Source organism: Dipodomys spectabilis, unplaced genomic scaffold (genome assembly GCF_019054845.1).
Source record: "Dipodomys spectabilis isolate Male_0828 unplaced genomic scaffold, ASM1905484v1 ptg000002l, whole genome shotgun sequence".
Lineage (NCBI taxonomy): Eukaryota > Metazoa > Chordata > Mammalia > Rodentia > Heteromyidae > Dipodomys > Dipodomys spectabilis.
In genome coordinates this window covers 46906558-46922055 of record NW_024870679.1, presented here as the reverse complement: position 1 = coordinate 46922055, position 15498 = coordinate 46906558, and the positions used below count along the sequence as shown (strand labels likewise).

Below are 15498 nucleotides of genomic sequence, written 5' to 3'. Positions count from 1 at the left end.
GCCTGGTGCCAGAGGAAGAAGGCTCCACTCTTAAACCCAGAACTTTGCTGGTGTCTCAAGGAATTCCATCATGCCTGGAGACCAAGTTACCAAATAAATTCTAGGCAGTCTACCTGTCTTCCCTTTCTCAAGCTAATCCGTTCATACTTCCACCTCAACTTCACCTACAGACCTTAGTGGTGTCAAACGAGAAGGGGGCGCGGCACCTCACGCTCAAAACACCTGGGGTCCTTTATTGCTATGCACATCTTAGGAAATCAGATCCTGCTTAGGACTAGAGGAAAAGCATGGGTCTGTATTTCAAATCTCTGAAAAGAAAATATTACAGAAACATGCTTCACAATCTCGTCCACAATCTTTTGGCTTTTAGAAATGCTACCTCCAGTTAAACAAAGAAAGTACAAAGGCAACCCAGGAAGCTGTTCACTAGAGGCAGCTGCATCTCAGAGATGCCTTTGTGATGACGGTCACTCTTCAATTTTATGAAGGAAAAAAGAGAGTCCAGTAAAATGTCTGAATCGCTGTTGGATCATATGTCAACATGGATTATAAAACTTATGGAAAAGTTATTCCTACCCCTCACAGTAGTTGGTGATGTAGATCTGGCACTGAAACCCTGAGCTTGACAAAACTGAGGTATGGGCTGAAGCCAGTGAGCAGAATTAACACACCTTCTCTGGCAAGAAAGACGATCAGTTCTCATTGTTGATCTGCTGATTAATTCTACCCACTTGGATACAAAAGAATCCTCTCATCTATAAATTGAGAGTACAGAGAGATAGATTAGACTATGTCTCCACAGCTTTATTACTTTTAATATTCTTTAGTTCTAATTTTTTAAGGAGTAGCTCAGAATCCTGTGAAATCTTGGTCTATACTGCAAGATAGTAGGAACCCTGTCCAATGAACACACAGTAGGAAGAAACAAGAACATTTGACCAAAGAAATAAAGCTCTAGGAGATGTGATCAACATGAAGTGTCTGGAGAGATGGGATGTGGAAGGGGAAAAAAATGTTCTAAATGTCTCCTTAAGCTGGAATACTAAAATCCAAGGGCAGATTTCAAACCAACAAAGAGCTTTCTGGCTGCTATTCAAAGAAAACAGTGTCCCTTATTAAGGGTGACTTACCTGAACCCACAGGTCCTTGAGAAGAAATTCAAGCAAGAGATTTAGAGATATATATTTACAAAATCGCCAGTTTGTTCAGGATGTTTTAAAGTTCATCCTAACTCTGACACATTGTGACCTTAAGATTTGATCAACTTACAGATCTGGAACTTAACAGTTCAATAAATCTATGTTTAAATTTTTCTTTTAATTGGTCAGTACAATTGGGAAAACCCAATGAAGACAAGATCAATTTCACTAGCAAATCTCCCTAGCCAAATACATTTACTTATGTTCAAATACCATAACAGACTGTTTAGCATGCCAAGAGCCCTCTGGCTGGAAGAATCTGAGGAATTCTGGCTCTGGACTAAGGGTGGGTAGTTATTCTGTTATAAAGAATGATTTGATGTGTAATCACAACCTTCATGGTTAGAAATTCCTTTCCTGTTTCCTCACCAAGTCAGGTGCCAATCAATTCAGTCTTTTTCTTAATTAACACCACCCCTTCTTATCCAAATTATTCTACCCATCTTATCAGTAGTTCAATAAAATAGATCATTCCAGCAACTGTGAAGTTCAGATTCAAATTACTTTTCAGCTTTAGTCATACTCTTAATTAAGGGTTAGAAACTTCTGATAAGCTGAAACATGGCCAACCTACAGAAAACATTACATAGCCAGGCGCTAGTGGCTCATGCCTGTAATTCTAGCTACTCAGAAGGCTAAGATCTGAGGATCTCAGTTCAAAGCCAGCCCAGGCAGGAAAGTTTGTGAGACCCTTATCTCTAATTAACCACCAAAAAGAGCCAGAAGTGGAGCTGTGGCTTCAATGGTAGAGCTCTAGCCTTGAGTATAAAAAGCTTAGTGACAGCACCCAGGTCCTAAGTTTAAGCCCCAGGACAATACATTAAAACAAAAACAAAACCTTCCTGAGTGCTTTGCTTATTTGCCCCGCCTTCCTCATTACTATGTATTTTAAAAAGAAAGCATAAAGTCTCTTTCCTCTTTCTTTTTATCTGTTCATGAGTTTGTCTTTACTTTTGGTATGTGGAACTCTGCCAATAGCCATTTCAGTGACTGAAATAAATACCTGGTACAACTTTCAGCCTTTTGGTGCTCTGATAGCTATAACAAAAAAAAAGCATTTGTGAATTTCACATGCCATGTGTAAAGTTTTTAAAAGAGAAGCTTTCTTAAAAAGAGTTTTGGAGTACCTCTTCAGATACTTTCCCCACCCCTGAAACCACAAATGTATGTGCTCAAGCCACATTTCAAATTAGTTTCCAGTTAGTGGATTATAGAGCTCAAAGAATTCCATACTCATTTTGAAATTCCTAAGAACAGGATTTGGTGTCAGATTTTCCTTCAGTGAACCTAGAAGAACAATCCTGGCTCTTTTTAGCTCCTTCCTGCTGTCTTCTTAATTAAAGGCAGCTGGGTGGAGTCTCCTCACACTCTAACACAGCTCCCTTTCCAAGTTTTGGACTTGGCACTTTGCCTTTGTCTCCCTCAGATCTGAACTGTCAGCCCACTAGGACAATCTACAATCCTACATCTACTTTTTTTTAAAATTGATTTTCACACCGTACAGAGGGGTTACAATTACATGGGCAAGGTAATGAGTACATTTCTTATCAAGCGTTGTTGCCTCCTCCTTTGTTTTCCCTTCCCATCATCCCTTCCCATCTCTCCACTCCCCCCCCCCCCCCCCATCTACTCTTTAGGTACTAAAATGCCTTTCTTTTCATCTACCTTGATGGGAACTCTCTCTTGGAATAAAAGAGGACACAATAGACTGGTTGGATCTTGCTCATTTTAGATCTACAAAATGCCTTTCATCTTAGGATATCGAGATTTTACATGCTTTATTTACAAGTGGAAACTCCACAGTATTAGTCTGTACCTGTTAGGCATCCGTCATTAACATCTTTTTGTGCTTTCATTATTATAAATTTGGCTACAGGGTGGTTCAAAAAGCAACACAATATGGAGTGAAGTTTGTTTTAAATGGGAAACTAAGGATTTCAAAGCTATTTGAGCTCTCATGTATTTTTGAACCCAAGAGAAAACTTTCCACACACTCTGCAGGAACTCCCATGACCTCTGTAAGCCCTTTCCTTTTTCTAAACATCTGGTGATGACAAAAGCATGGGGGCTTTTGCAAATTAAAAAAAAATCTGAGCTGGGAAGGAGGCTCAGTAGTAGAGCAGTTGCCTTGCATGCCTGAGGCCCTGGGTTCGATTCCTCAGCATCACATAAGCAAAAAGAAAAAAGCCAGAAGTAGCGCTGTGGCTCAAGTGGTAGAGCGCTAGCCTTGAGCTGAAGAGCTGAGGGGGGACAGCGTCTAGGCCCAGAGTTCAGGCCCCACGACCGGACCCCCAAAAAAATAAAAATCTGACAGAAAGCAGGGAGAATCAAGAAAGAGTCCTAGAAGAATCCACAGTTACGTATTAGAATATAGATATGTAGAGACGGTGAAGACAAGTATTTCCAAATGAAGAACTAGAGACAGGAAAGCAACATTTCTAAAGAAGCAAATTCTAATTCAGCATAACAAGAATGAGTATAGCAGGGAAAAGTGAGAGGTTAGAATGGCACGTAAACTCGAGCCAGGCACTGGTGGCTCACATTTATAATCCTAGCTATTCCACAGTTCAAAGCCAGCCAGGGCAGGCTCATACCTGTAATCCTAGCTACTCAAGAGGCTGAGATCCAAGGGTTGCAGTTCGAAGCCAGCATGGGCATTCTTATCTCCAATTAACCTCCAAAAAGCTGGAAATGTAGCAGTAACTCAAAGTGGTAGAGTGCTGGCCTTGAGAAAAAAAGCTTAGGGAAAGCCCCAGGATCAGCACAAAAACAATACAAAAACCAAGCCAAATTCCTGATTCCTAAATGAAGCGCAGGGTGGTAAAATATACTTGCCCAAAATACCACAACTAGTGAAAATGAGGTAGGAAGTTGTGAAAGAAGTTATAGAGAGCTCATGTCTGTAATCCTAGCTATTCAAGAGGATAAGATCTGAGGGTTGTAGTTCAAAGCCAGACTGGGCAGGAAAGTCTGTGAGACTCTTTAAACCCCAGAAAACTGGAAGTGGCCCTATGGCTCAAAGTAGTAGAGTGCTAGCTTTGAGCGATAAAGCTCAAGGACAGTGCACAGGACCTAAGTTCAAGCCCCACCACCGACAAGATAAAAAAACAAAACAAAACCCTACAGAGCACATTTGGACTTCATAGCAGGACAGATAAGAGGTTACAGGGAAAAATAAAAATAAAATGCTTTAATATTCTCTTGGCTCTATTTCTTTAGTGTAGAGCAATGGATTTGGAGGGAGTCCCTCCCCAGCCAGGGAATAGTGTGGGGCTGTTGATCGCAGAGACTGAACACAGAAAGAGACAGGAAGGACAGATGACAGAACTTCAAGAACTGTTATTTCTAGGCACAGGCACTCCATTATTGAGGTATATCCCCTGCCACGGGTTATATTCTTAATTATTTTTATTCAGCAAATATGTGTCTTCAACTACAGGAACTAAAGAGAAACAGAGATGAACAGGACAGAGACAGAATCTACACTCTCATACTGGAGACATATTCACTTTAATTGTTTAATAACTATGAAAGAAAAGCAAACAAGTGCCATGAGAAACTGGTTTAAAGGAGCTCCATCTGGTCTGAAGTTCAAGGAAGTTCTCCTGTGAAAGTGACAATGTGGCTTATTCCCCTGAAACCTAATTCAGTTTGGGGTGGCATGACTGTCACAAAGTTATCTGTCTATTTCTATGAGACACTTCCTTGTGTTTAATCTCCAAGAAATCTTGGCTGCATTTAGAAAAGGAAATCAAGCACTGGTGGCTCGTGCCTGTAATCCTAGCTATTTCAGGAGGCTGAAATCTGAAGATCATGGTTCAAAGCCAGCCCAGGCAGGAAAGTCCATAAAACTCGTATCTTCAATTAACCACCAGAAAACTGGAAGTTGAACAGTGGATTAAAGTGGTAGAGCACTAGCCTTGAGCAGAAGAGCTCAGGGACAGCACCAGGCCCCAAGTTTAAGCCTCATGACCAACAAAACAAAAACTTAAAAATGGAGGTAGAATAAATAATACAGAAGTATCTGAAACCTGTCTCTTGTATTTTGTTAATCAATTCTTTTTTGTGTGAAAATAAGCATTTGTTTCAAATCAATTTCACAAAACATGGATAATTTTGAAAACTGAGAGGCTGTCAGTGAGCAAAAGTGGTATAAGGAAGCAAGAATATCATTTAACAAGTAATATTATTCCTACCTCTTTATTTATACCACTGGATATCTTGAAAAATGAAATAGAAACTCTAAGGACCTTAGTCATAGTGCTGGGCTTATGGTTTGATTTATCTATTATGTTTTACTGATATACAACTTTAAAAGTACAAGCCCAAAGGGTAATTTTATGATGTTAAATCAAATCAAATGTATATCCAAGAAAAAAAATCAAAATTCCTCTTCCTTTTTGTGTGTGTGTGTGTGTGTGTGTGTGTCCCCCCAAAAAAAAATTAAGGTTCTGGTTTGGAATTTGGGACATTTTATCTGCCATACCTGGGATTTGAAATCAGGGTCTGGGTAACTTTATTTTGTTGTGGCTGAAGTGGAAGCTCACCATCCTTAAATAAAAAAATCAAAATTCCTCTTCGTGTGTGTGTGTGTGTGTGTGTGTGTGTGTGTGTGTGTGTGTGTGTGTGTGTGTGTGTGTGTGTGTGTGTGTGTGTGTGTGTGTGTGTGTGTGTGTGTGTGTGTGTGTGTGTGTGTGTGTGTGTGTGTGTGTGTGTGTGTGTGTGTGTGTGTGTGTTAAAGCTTGAACTCAGGGCATGGATGTTGTCCCTGAGCTTTTGTGCTCAAGGTTAGTAGCTAGTACTCTATCACTTGTTGAGCCACAGCTCCACTTCTAGCTTTTTTTTTGGTAGTTAATTGGAGATAACAGTCTCAGACTTTCCTGCTTGGGCTGGCTTTGAACCTCAATCCTCATATCTCTGCATCTTGATTATAGGTGTGAGCCAGTGCTCAGGGTTTTTTTTGTTTGTTTGTTTTTTCCTTCCTGGTCCTGGGGCTCAAACTCTGGGCCTTGGTGCTGTCCCTGAGCTACTTGTTGTTCAAAGCTAGTGCTTTACCACTTGAGCTAGGCTGCTACTTCTGGCTTTTTCTGTGATTAATTGAAGTTAAGAGTCTCACAGACTTTCCTGCCTTGGCTGGCTTCAGATTGAATCCTTAGATCTCAGCCTCCTAAGTAGCTAGGATTACAGGCATGCACCACCACTATCCAGCAAACCCATGTCTTTTAATGTATTTTATGGAATCTCGACTCTATGCTAGTATTTTATCTATTTGTTGTTGTTTTAGAAGTTTGATTATCATCCATTTATATCCTTAAGATGAAATTATCTTTAACTTTTTCTAAAAAGAAAAGATATCCATCTTACTTTTTTCAACACTACGTATGGGGCTCTCTTTCTGAAAAAAAAGTGACAGTTTTAATTCATATTTAATTCCTCCCAAGTTTTTAGTGTACAAAAGTCTAATTGTGCTTTTATAGAAATATAACTATTGTTATCATTATATAGAGGGGTTATCATTTCAAAGTCAGGTAATGAGCATATCTCTTTTTTAACATGCAAAAGCCTAACTGTACTTTTTAAAGTAAACAAGAGGAATAAAAATATGGCCCTATTGGTAAGAAATGTACGCATTATCCTGCCCATGTAATTGTAGCCCCTCTGTACAGTATGTTCACAAATAAAAAAAAATTAAAAAAAAATATGGCCCTATTCCAACAATCACGTGGTCATAAATATTAAACTAAATAAGTAATCATAAGTTTACAATTTCTCTAATATCTTAACTATTTACTTTTGAATAACTAAATTTCAGTGTATTTGTAGAATTTGTAAAATTAAATGCTTACTTACAAAACCAATGGTACAAAATTTATATCCTGTGACACCAGAATAAAAAAGAGGCATTATTCAAAGATTAATAAGAAAATCCTGTTCTTTTTTCAACATTTATGTCATTAGGTTACTTTTCTTTCTGCTTTTCCTATCATTGTTTCCCTGGGACCGTGACTATCTTTTCCAGAATCTTCAGGGGCCAGTCTGAAGAATTCTCCAGTTCCTTTATGACACCTAGCAGTTGGGCATACACAAACTGGATTCTCTCCTGCATATTTATTGTCAGCTTTCCTTGATAAAAGTGTTGTAGTATTAATGGAAGAGATGAAAGAACCAAGCAACTTCCTGAGGGCTTGAGAAGCTACCACTGTTCTGAAGATACATTTTTTTATTTTTCTCATTGCACCAGGCTGAATGAAGTATGAAGACTCTTCCTAACTGTACACTATTAAATGCCAATGCCTGTAAAGTGATGGATAGGTGCCTAGAACACTGCTTTAGTTGTCACTATGGTTAAGCCAACAAGGATCACTAAAGCAATTCTTCTTCTTCTTATTTTTTTTTTTGGGTCCAGTCGTGGGGCCTGAACTCTGGGTCTGGGCGCTGTCCCTCAGCTCTTCAGCTCAAGGCTAGCGCTCTACCACTTGAGCCACAGCGTTACTTCCGGCTTTTTTCTTTTTGCTTATGTGGTGCTGAGGAATCGAACCCAGGGCCTCATGCAAGGCAAGCGTTCTACCTCTGAGCCACCTTCCCAGCCGGATTCTTATTATTTTTCACAGATAAATAATTTAGGTTTTAAAAAGAATCTTATCAAACATAGCTTGGTATGTATCTACTACAGTAGATACCAAGAAATTCAGGCAGGAGAATCCTAAGTTTAATTTCTTCAAATTATCTCCCTTGACTTATTTACACAAGACATTCATATTTGCTAAAATTGTAAAATATTAAAGGCTTTCTGTAAGACATCTCAATCTCGTATGTGACTGAGATGAAATGTATTTGTGTTTTTAATTTAATTTTAATTTTAGTTTGTGTTTGGAAACTAAGTTGATATTAAGAGCTGTCTCTCTTAAAGATGCTGATTTAGTACTTGCCATTGTTTGGCAATGGAAGAGAGAATATGGTCTATGATAAAAGCTATAGTTAATTAGGCCAAGGACTCTGAGATCATTAAAGCTAATCTGATGAGTAAATGCATGACTAGGTAAGTCACTGAGCTGGTAATGCCTTCTGGTTAATTCTGGTTAATGATTTGAAAATAACATTGATTTGTAGAGTATATAAGCCAAGGCCAAAATGATCTCAGAATAGTTGCTGGCTGTGGGATTCTGACAGAAATGTATAAATGAATAAATTAATGAATAGGCACATAAATTTATGTATGTATACAAAATGTATTTTAAGTTGTGTTAAAAGAGTCATAACTTAAACCTGCCTATGTATTGCTATTCTAGAGTCAGAAACAAGCCCTACAAAATCTGTTCATGAAGGCTGTCTGACCATCTATATGCTTCATTGCTACTGTAAACTGATTTTACTTCATCTTTGTAATTTCCATTTTTTCAAAAAGATAAAGATCTAATCTAGTGATGGATGAGACTTAGATCATCCTTAAGCATAAAGAGGCATAGCTGATCTTAATACAAATATTGCACAATATTCTAATTTGTATATCTAGGTAAGTTTTTTTAAAGAGATTACTATTTATCTAGTACCCAATATAAGTCAGTGTTTTGGTATATATAACTTCATTTAATTCTCATACAAACTCTAAAAGCATAATTTACTACTGTTCATTTCTTTTTTTTTTTGTCAGCCGTGGGGCTTGAACTCTGGGCCTGGGCGCTGTCCCTCAGCTCTTCAGCTCAAGGCGAGCGCTCTACCACTTGAGCTACAGCGCCACTTCCGGTTTTCTGGTGGTTTATTGGAGATAGGAGTCTCACGGTCTCTCCTGCCCGGGCTGGCTTTGAACCGTGATCCTCAGATCTCAGCCTCCTGAGTAGCTAGGATTACAGGCGTGAGCCACCAGCGCCCGGCTACTGTTCATTTCTTATACTTAAATAATCAGGATACTGAGAATTTAAGTAATTTTCTCCATGGTCACTTAGCTTGTAATCACAGAGCTAGTATTAAAACTTAGGTTCAGCTTGTAATGACAGAGCTAGTAGTCAGACTTAAGTATTCCCAACTTGAATGTGGATTCTATTTTTTTTTTTCACTTTTACCAGGCTGAAGTGTGAAGACTCTTGTTAACTGCCCATTAATTGTATAAATGACAATAGCTGTAATATGATGAGTAATTACAAAATAAACTTAAAGTACATATGAAATAGCAAGTTTCTGTCTTAGTTTTGCTGTTTGGGCTAATACTGACATGAGAGCAATGCTCTTAACTTAAGCTATAGTATATAGACGAATGATGAAAAGGTGAGAAAACCAGGCAAAGATTACACTGTCTTCAAGACATGTAAGAATCTACCTCAAGTGTGGCAGACACTATGAATTCTGGGGCTCACATGGCTTATGAAAAATAAAGGACGTTCAAACAACCAGTCTAATATTCACTTGTTTTCAAATATTTATATATCAATATGCTATTTACTTTGAGGGGCAAAAATAAGGATTCATTGAGAAAAGGGATAGACAAATTCATATAATCATAAAGTGCCCGAATTAGGCAATATGTAATAAGGACCAAATTATTTACATATACTTAGTGATTTGGGTGGTCAGAAGATAGAATGAGCTGGCAAGTTCAGGAAAGCTTTTTAATGAGGTGGGACTTGAGCTATATCTTCAAGTATGGGTAGAAATCAAAACAGGTGAAATGTACAGGATTGTCTGGGGTGGCTAGAGTGAACAGTCTATATAGGAAACAGGAAGGGAAAGATGATGGGGACCAAATATGTAATACAAGATTGAAGAAGAAAAACCCTAGATATAGAAACAGACCAGGTTCTACCAGACTATTAATCAGATCTGATGGCTCCTTCCATCTAATTTGGGGGAAGGATACATACACATAGAAAGGGTGAATACAGACAAAAGCATCTCCATGATGGAGATGCATGGCTTAGAAGCTACAAAATAATTTGTGTGTGTGTGTGAAATATATCTGTACTCGGTGACCGGTTTTCTAACAGAAGGGTCTTTTGTTCCAAATAGCTAGACTCAGGAGAGTCTAAAATCAGAGATAAAATCAGAGAGCTCAGTATTCCCAGCTGGTGCAAGGGCTGATGCCATTCCACTACACACCCTACAGGAAGTAGCTGGAGATACACAGCTGATTGATTTCTACAGCAGGAGTCTTGTGGCAGGGTGGGGCAGAGACTGGTCAAATATGAATTCTTTAGTCACTAACTCCAATTAGTTCACCGATTCTGACTTTATTCAACAAATCTGTGAAAGTTACTCTCAGAAGCAGCACTATTTCTTAACTAATTTTTGAAAAAGGAGAGGAAAACCATGGAAGCTTCTTCAGGCAGAATTCCAGGATTATTTCATCAGTTAGTTCTTACATTACATATCTTTGAATCTGAAGAAGCAAAAAATTAAATCTACTGTTTGCCTTCTTTCCTCCCTCCCTCCTTTCTTCCTTTCCCTCCTTCCTTTCCTTCCTTCCTTTTTATCTACAAGTAGCCTCCCTACTTCTGACAATAAAAAAATTTCTGAATGTCCCTCAAGTGGCAAATCTGCTCCAGGTGAGACCATAGGGATAGCACGAGCTCTAGAGCCAAACAGACCTTTCCAATTCCAACCTAAATGTTTACGTACTATGTGGCTTGAACAACAACAACAAACAACAATTTAACCTCTTTAAGTCTCAGTTTTCTTTTCTACAAACTGGGATTTTGGGGTTTCTAGGGATCATTTAGACTCAGGGTCTCTTGTTGGTTCACTTAAGTGACTACATACTTGCAATTCTTTGTGCTGATTTCCCTATTGTTAACTAGAAATGATCTGAAATCCTAGCACCTACCCAAGTACACCATATAGCATTTATTCTCAACCACAGTTAGCTCAAAGTTCTAAAAGATCACATTTGAAACTAGTGGCAGGAAAAGTGTGACCCATTCATCTTTCATAATCAATACCAAAAACTCTTACTTGAAAAGCACTTGTTTTTGACAAAATCTCAAGGAAGGTAGGGAGGAAGCACTTTCTCTTCATAGCTACAGTTTTCTAAGACAGCTGAAACTAAGAATCCATTTGGCAGGAGACACCCCTTTGGATCAGTAATGTCTTGATGTAGTTACATGATTGGGTTATCTGTGGAACTCAGTTATTTTTCTTGGAAAAGTAGCCAAATGTAAAAATACAGAGCCTCACAGGTTATAGCTCATGAACTAGCAAGTCAGCTTCAAAGTACCCCGTATACTTCTTTTTTTGTGACTGGGTCTTGCTATGTGGCCCAGGCCTGCCTCTAATTCCTGGCCTCAAGTGATCTTCCTGTTTCAGCCTTCCGAGTAGCTGGGATAACAGGCATGCAATGCTGTGTATGGCTACAGAAGGACTAGCATAATTGCTTTAATACCTCAAAGGTTCCTTCCCAGTTTCCTTATCCAGTTGGTATTGTGGGGGTGGGGAGGATTATTATAGAGCATTGGAATTCTTTGGAGTGGGGGTGGTCACATAGGGTTATAAATATCAGTGGCCAAACTGAGTTGGCTGCAGTACATGAGTGACATATTGTAGTATCCTTTTAAAGTCACAGGACAAGGAAGCACACTGAAGTATTTCCACAAAGAAATTTTCTTTGAAAACACATTAACAACCAAACACCTGCACCCTACAATTGAAAGCAAATTTCTCATGCTAGGAATGTGACTAGGAGGATTTAAAATCACACAGATTATCACTAGTGAAAATAAGATATCTAAGCTGGCCTAAAGAAAGGCTTAGAGACAGTTGTTGCTGCTCATAGAGTCATAATCAAATTACCAGGTGACTATTTGCTATACAAATATTTAACTTAAAGCCAGGCGCTGGTGGCTCACGCCTGTAATCCTAGCTACTCAAGAGGCTGAGATGTGAGGATCGAAGTTCAAAGCCAGCCTGTGCAGGAAAGACTGTGAGACTCCTATCTCCAATAAACCACCAGAAAACCGGAAGTGGCACTGTAGCTCAAGTGGTAGAGTGCTTGTCTTGAGCTGAAGAGCTGAGGGACAGGGCCCAGGCCCAGAGTTCAAGCCCTATGATCGACCAAAAAAAAAAAAAAAAAAAAAGCAAACCCAAATATTTAACTTACTCAATTAGTATCTATTCCAATGGTGGCAACTTCTTCTAGGGCAGTGGTTTTCAAGAAGGTAAAATCCTGTCTTTCAAGGGACATTGGGCAATATCTGGAGACAACTTTGGTGGTTTTAATTGGGAAGTTCTTATTGCTAGTAGTTACAGGACAGAGATGCTGCTAAACATCCTACAATAACACTAGATAGCTTCCTACATAACATAAAACAAAACAAAAATAAAAACCCCAAACTACCCAATCCAAGATGTAAATAGTGCTTAAGTTGAGAAATTGGGTTCTAGAGCATATTCAATCTCTTGAACTCTAGTTTCATGGTGGCAGCTTTGTTTAAAAAAAAACAAAACAGAAGTAGGGGCTGAGAATGTGGCATAGTGGTAGAGTGCTTGCCCTGCATGAAGCCCTGGGTTCAGTTTGTCAGTACTACATAAACAGGAAAAGCTGGAAGTAGCTATGTGGCTCAAATGGTAGAGTACTAGTCTTAAGCAAAAGAAGCTCAGGGACAGTGCCCAGATCCTGAGTTCAATCCCCAGCACTGGCAAAAAAAAAAAAAAAAAAAAAAGATGGAAGGAGGGAAGGAGGAAGGAAAGGAAGGAAGGAAGGAAAAAGGAAAGAAAGGTGGGAGAGAGGAGAGGAGAAGAGAGGAGGGGAGTAGAGGGGAGGGGGAAAGCCAAGATGGACCAAAGGGATATGTTTGGAGAGGGCTACTTAGCTGCTGTAAAGCTGGAGTTATTTAAACCTCCAAGTGATAAATCTTCCAGGGTTTGATTTCACTTCTCTCCCAGGGTGGGTAGATAATGCTGACCTCATTTGCTTTATCTTCTACTGACTCATTTTCAGGCAGGTGTACTAAGTGGCAAAACCTTAGATGGGCTGATACTGGCTTTATACCATATGGAAGGAAGATGCAAGTATCTCTGTGCAAATTGGCAGTCTTTCAGTGCTCATACTTTTAAGGGGTTTCATATGTGCTTAAGGGCAGTGTAAGTTTACTATGAGAGGGGGAAAAATCAAAAGAAAGGGGCCTAAAAGATTTTTTAAAATGTAATAGAATGCTATCTATCTAGCTATCCCAGACAGATTTTATAATGTACTGTTTTTTGGTTCTGAATTCTGATTAGCCTGAATTAGAGGAAAGAACAACCCCATAAGCCTGCTGCTACAATTACATCTTACCAACCCAGATGCGAGACAAGAAAAGAAAATACTGATGGGCTTAGCTGATGGGAACTAATTGGAGAAACTAAACAGACCCTAAAGGGGTTTCCATTTCCTATTTTTCTTGTCACTAAGAAGTAGAAAACCTTGGGGCTGGGAAGTAGCTCAGTGGTAGAGCGCTTGCCTTGCATGCATGAGGCTCTGGGTTCAATTCCTCAGCACCACATAAGCAGAAAAAAAAGCCAGAAGTGGCGCTGTGGCTCAAGTGGTAGAGCGCTAGCCTTGAGCTGAAGAGCTGAGGGACAGTACTCAGGCCCAAAGTTCAAGCTCCATGAACAAGAACAATAACAACAACAACAACAACAAAAGACAGAATGGTTTCCATTCTTCATAAATAAAAGGTAAGATTCTAAACTTCACAGTGATAAGGCACTAGCCTTGCGCAAAAGAGCTCAAAGACACAGCACAGGCCCTGAGTTCAAGTCCCATGATTGACAAAAAAAGAAAGAAAAAAGGAAAATGCTAAACATTGTTCCATGGTTATAAAGACCCTTCTTTTCTTGTTGGGCTTTTCTTAGGCACATACAATTCCTTTTCCTCAGCAGACTTTTTAATTCAGGAAAATGGAATTTCCTGAAGAGATTAGACATTATAGATTAGATTCCTCCCAGTTTTCTAAAATCATGCTCAATATTCTCAATAAGACTTCTGGAAGGGTTTCTTCCTTTCTACTTCCAACATAGAAGGGAACCCAGGAAAGGTCCTTACTCAGGAAGGCTGAGATCTTTGACTGCTTAAAATGATTCTCTGCCATTCTTATCTGACCAGATTCTATGAATTATTTAGAAGGAACCAATGGAAAGCCTTGAGAACTAATTTTACCATGTTCATGATAATAATTTTCCCTAAGTGCAGCTTCATGGATTTATCAACACTACTGCACAGTCCCAAGTAAGCTTGGAGGTTCTCTGTAGATTTGACTACTACTCATCTGTCTAGTGCAACTAGATGGTATTAGCCAGGTCAAAGCAGAGCCTGTGCTTCTATCTCACAGATTCAAATCCCCTTCTTATACATACCCTCTCCCCCCCCACGCACATGCCCTAATTGTGGGACATGAACTCAGAGCCTAGGTGCTGACCTTGAGCCTTTTTGCTCAAGGCTAGCACTCTACCACTTAGAGCCATAGCTCCATTGCTGGTTTGTAGGTACTTAATTGGAGATAAGAGGCTCATGGCCTTTCCTGCCCAGGTTGGTTTTGAACTGTGATCCTAAGATCTCAGCTTCCTGGGTAGGTAGCATTACAGGTGTTAGCCATCAGCAGCGGGCTCTAACACACATTCTATGCTAATGTATGAGTCCATTAAAACAGAAAGGAGCACAAAACTTGAAGCTAAAGTTACTTTTCTTTTTATAAAATATTTATTTTTATGTTTTACTCAAAAATAATTAGAATCTGAAAGCAAAGTCATTATTTTATGAGTCTAGTTTATGTTTCAGTAGGGAAGATTAGTTCACTTTGACTGAAGCATGTGAGTCAGGAACCCAGCACTCTTATCAGAAAAATGACTCAGTCCTCAGAATGAGTCCAACAAAATCTTTTCACTAGCCTCCTGGGGGTTGTGGAACTGACACAGAGTTTTCCCCTCTCATTGTTTTCACTTCCTATGAGCTCAGCATGAGCCAAGCCAGGAGTGACATCCTCCCCTCCAGAAGGAGGCAAAAACTTCCCAATGCTTTTAACTTCCACACTGGGTAAATTAGTGGAACAGAGCTTCTGATCTGCACCTCCAATTTGATGGAGGACAGTGATTATTTTATAGTCACTATTTACTTTTAAGATTCTTATCTCCAGTTAACCACTAGAAAGTCTAAAGCAGCTCCTTTGCTAGCCCTGAGCAGAAGAGTTCAGAGACAGGGCCCAGGCCCTGAGTTGAAGCCCCAGGAGACAACAATAACAAAATGGGTCTTAACAGGGCATTTTACCTCCCTTCCTCTTCTCTCCCCCACACACTGAGGTGTGAACTTATTTTTTTAATAGCTGGAACTCTCTCACTA

The 15498-nt window shown here is 39.3% G+C and overlaps 1 protein-coding gene across 11 annotated transcripts in view; it reads right to left on the bottom strand.

Moving 5' to 3' along the window:
• The window catches only part of Macf1 (microtubule actin crosslinking factor 1), a 364069-nt gene that overhangs the window by 81767 nt on the left and 266804 nt on the right, over positions 1-15498 (bottom strand). The window lies entirely within an intron of this gene.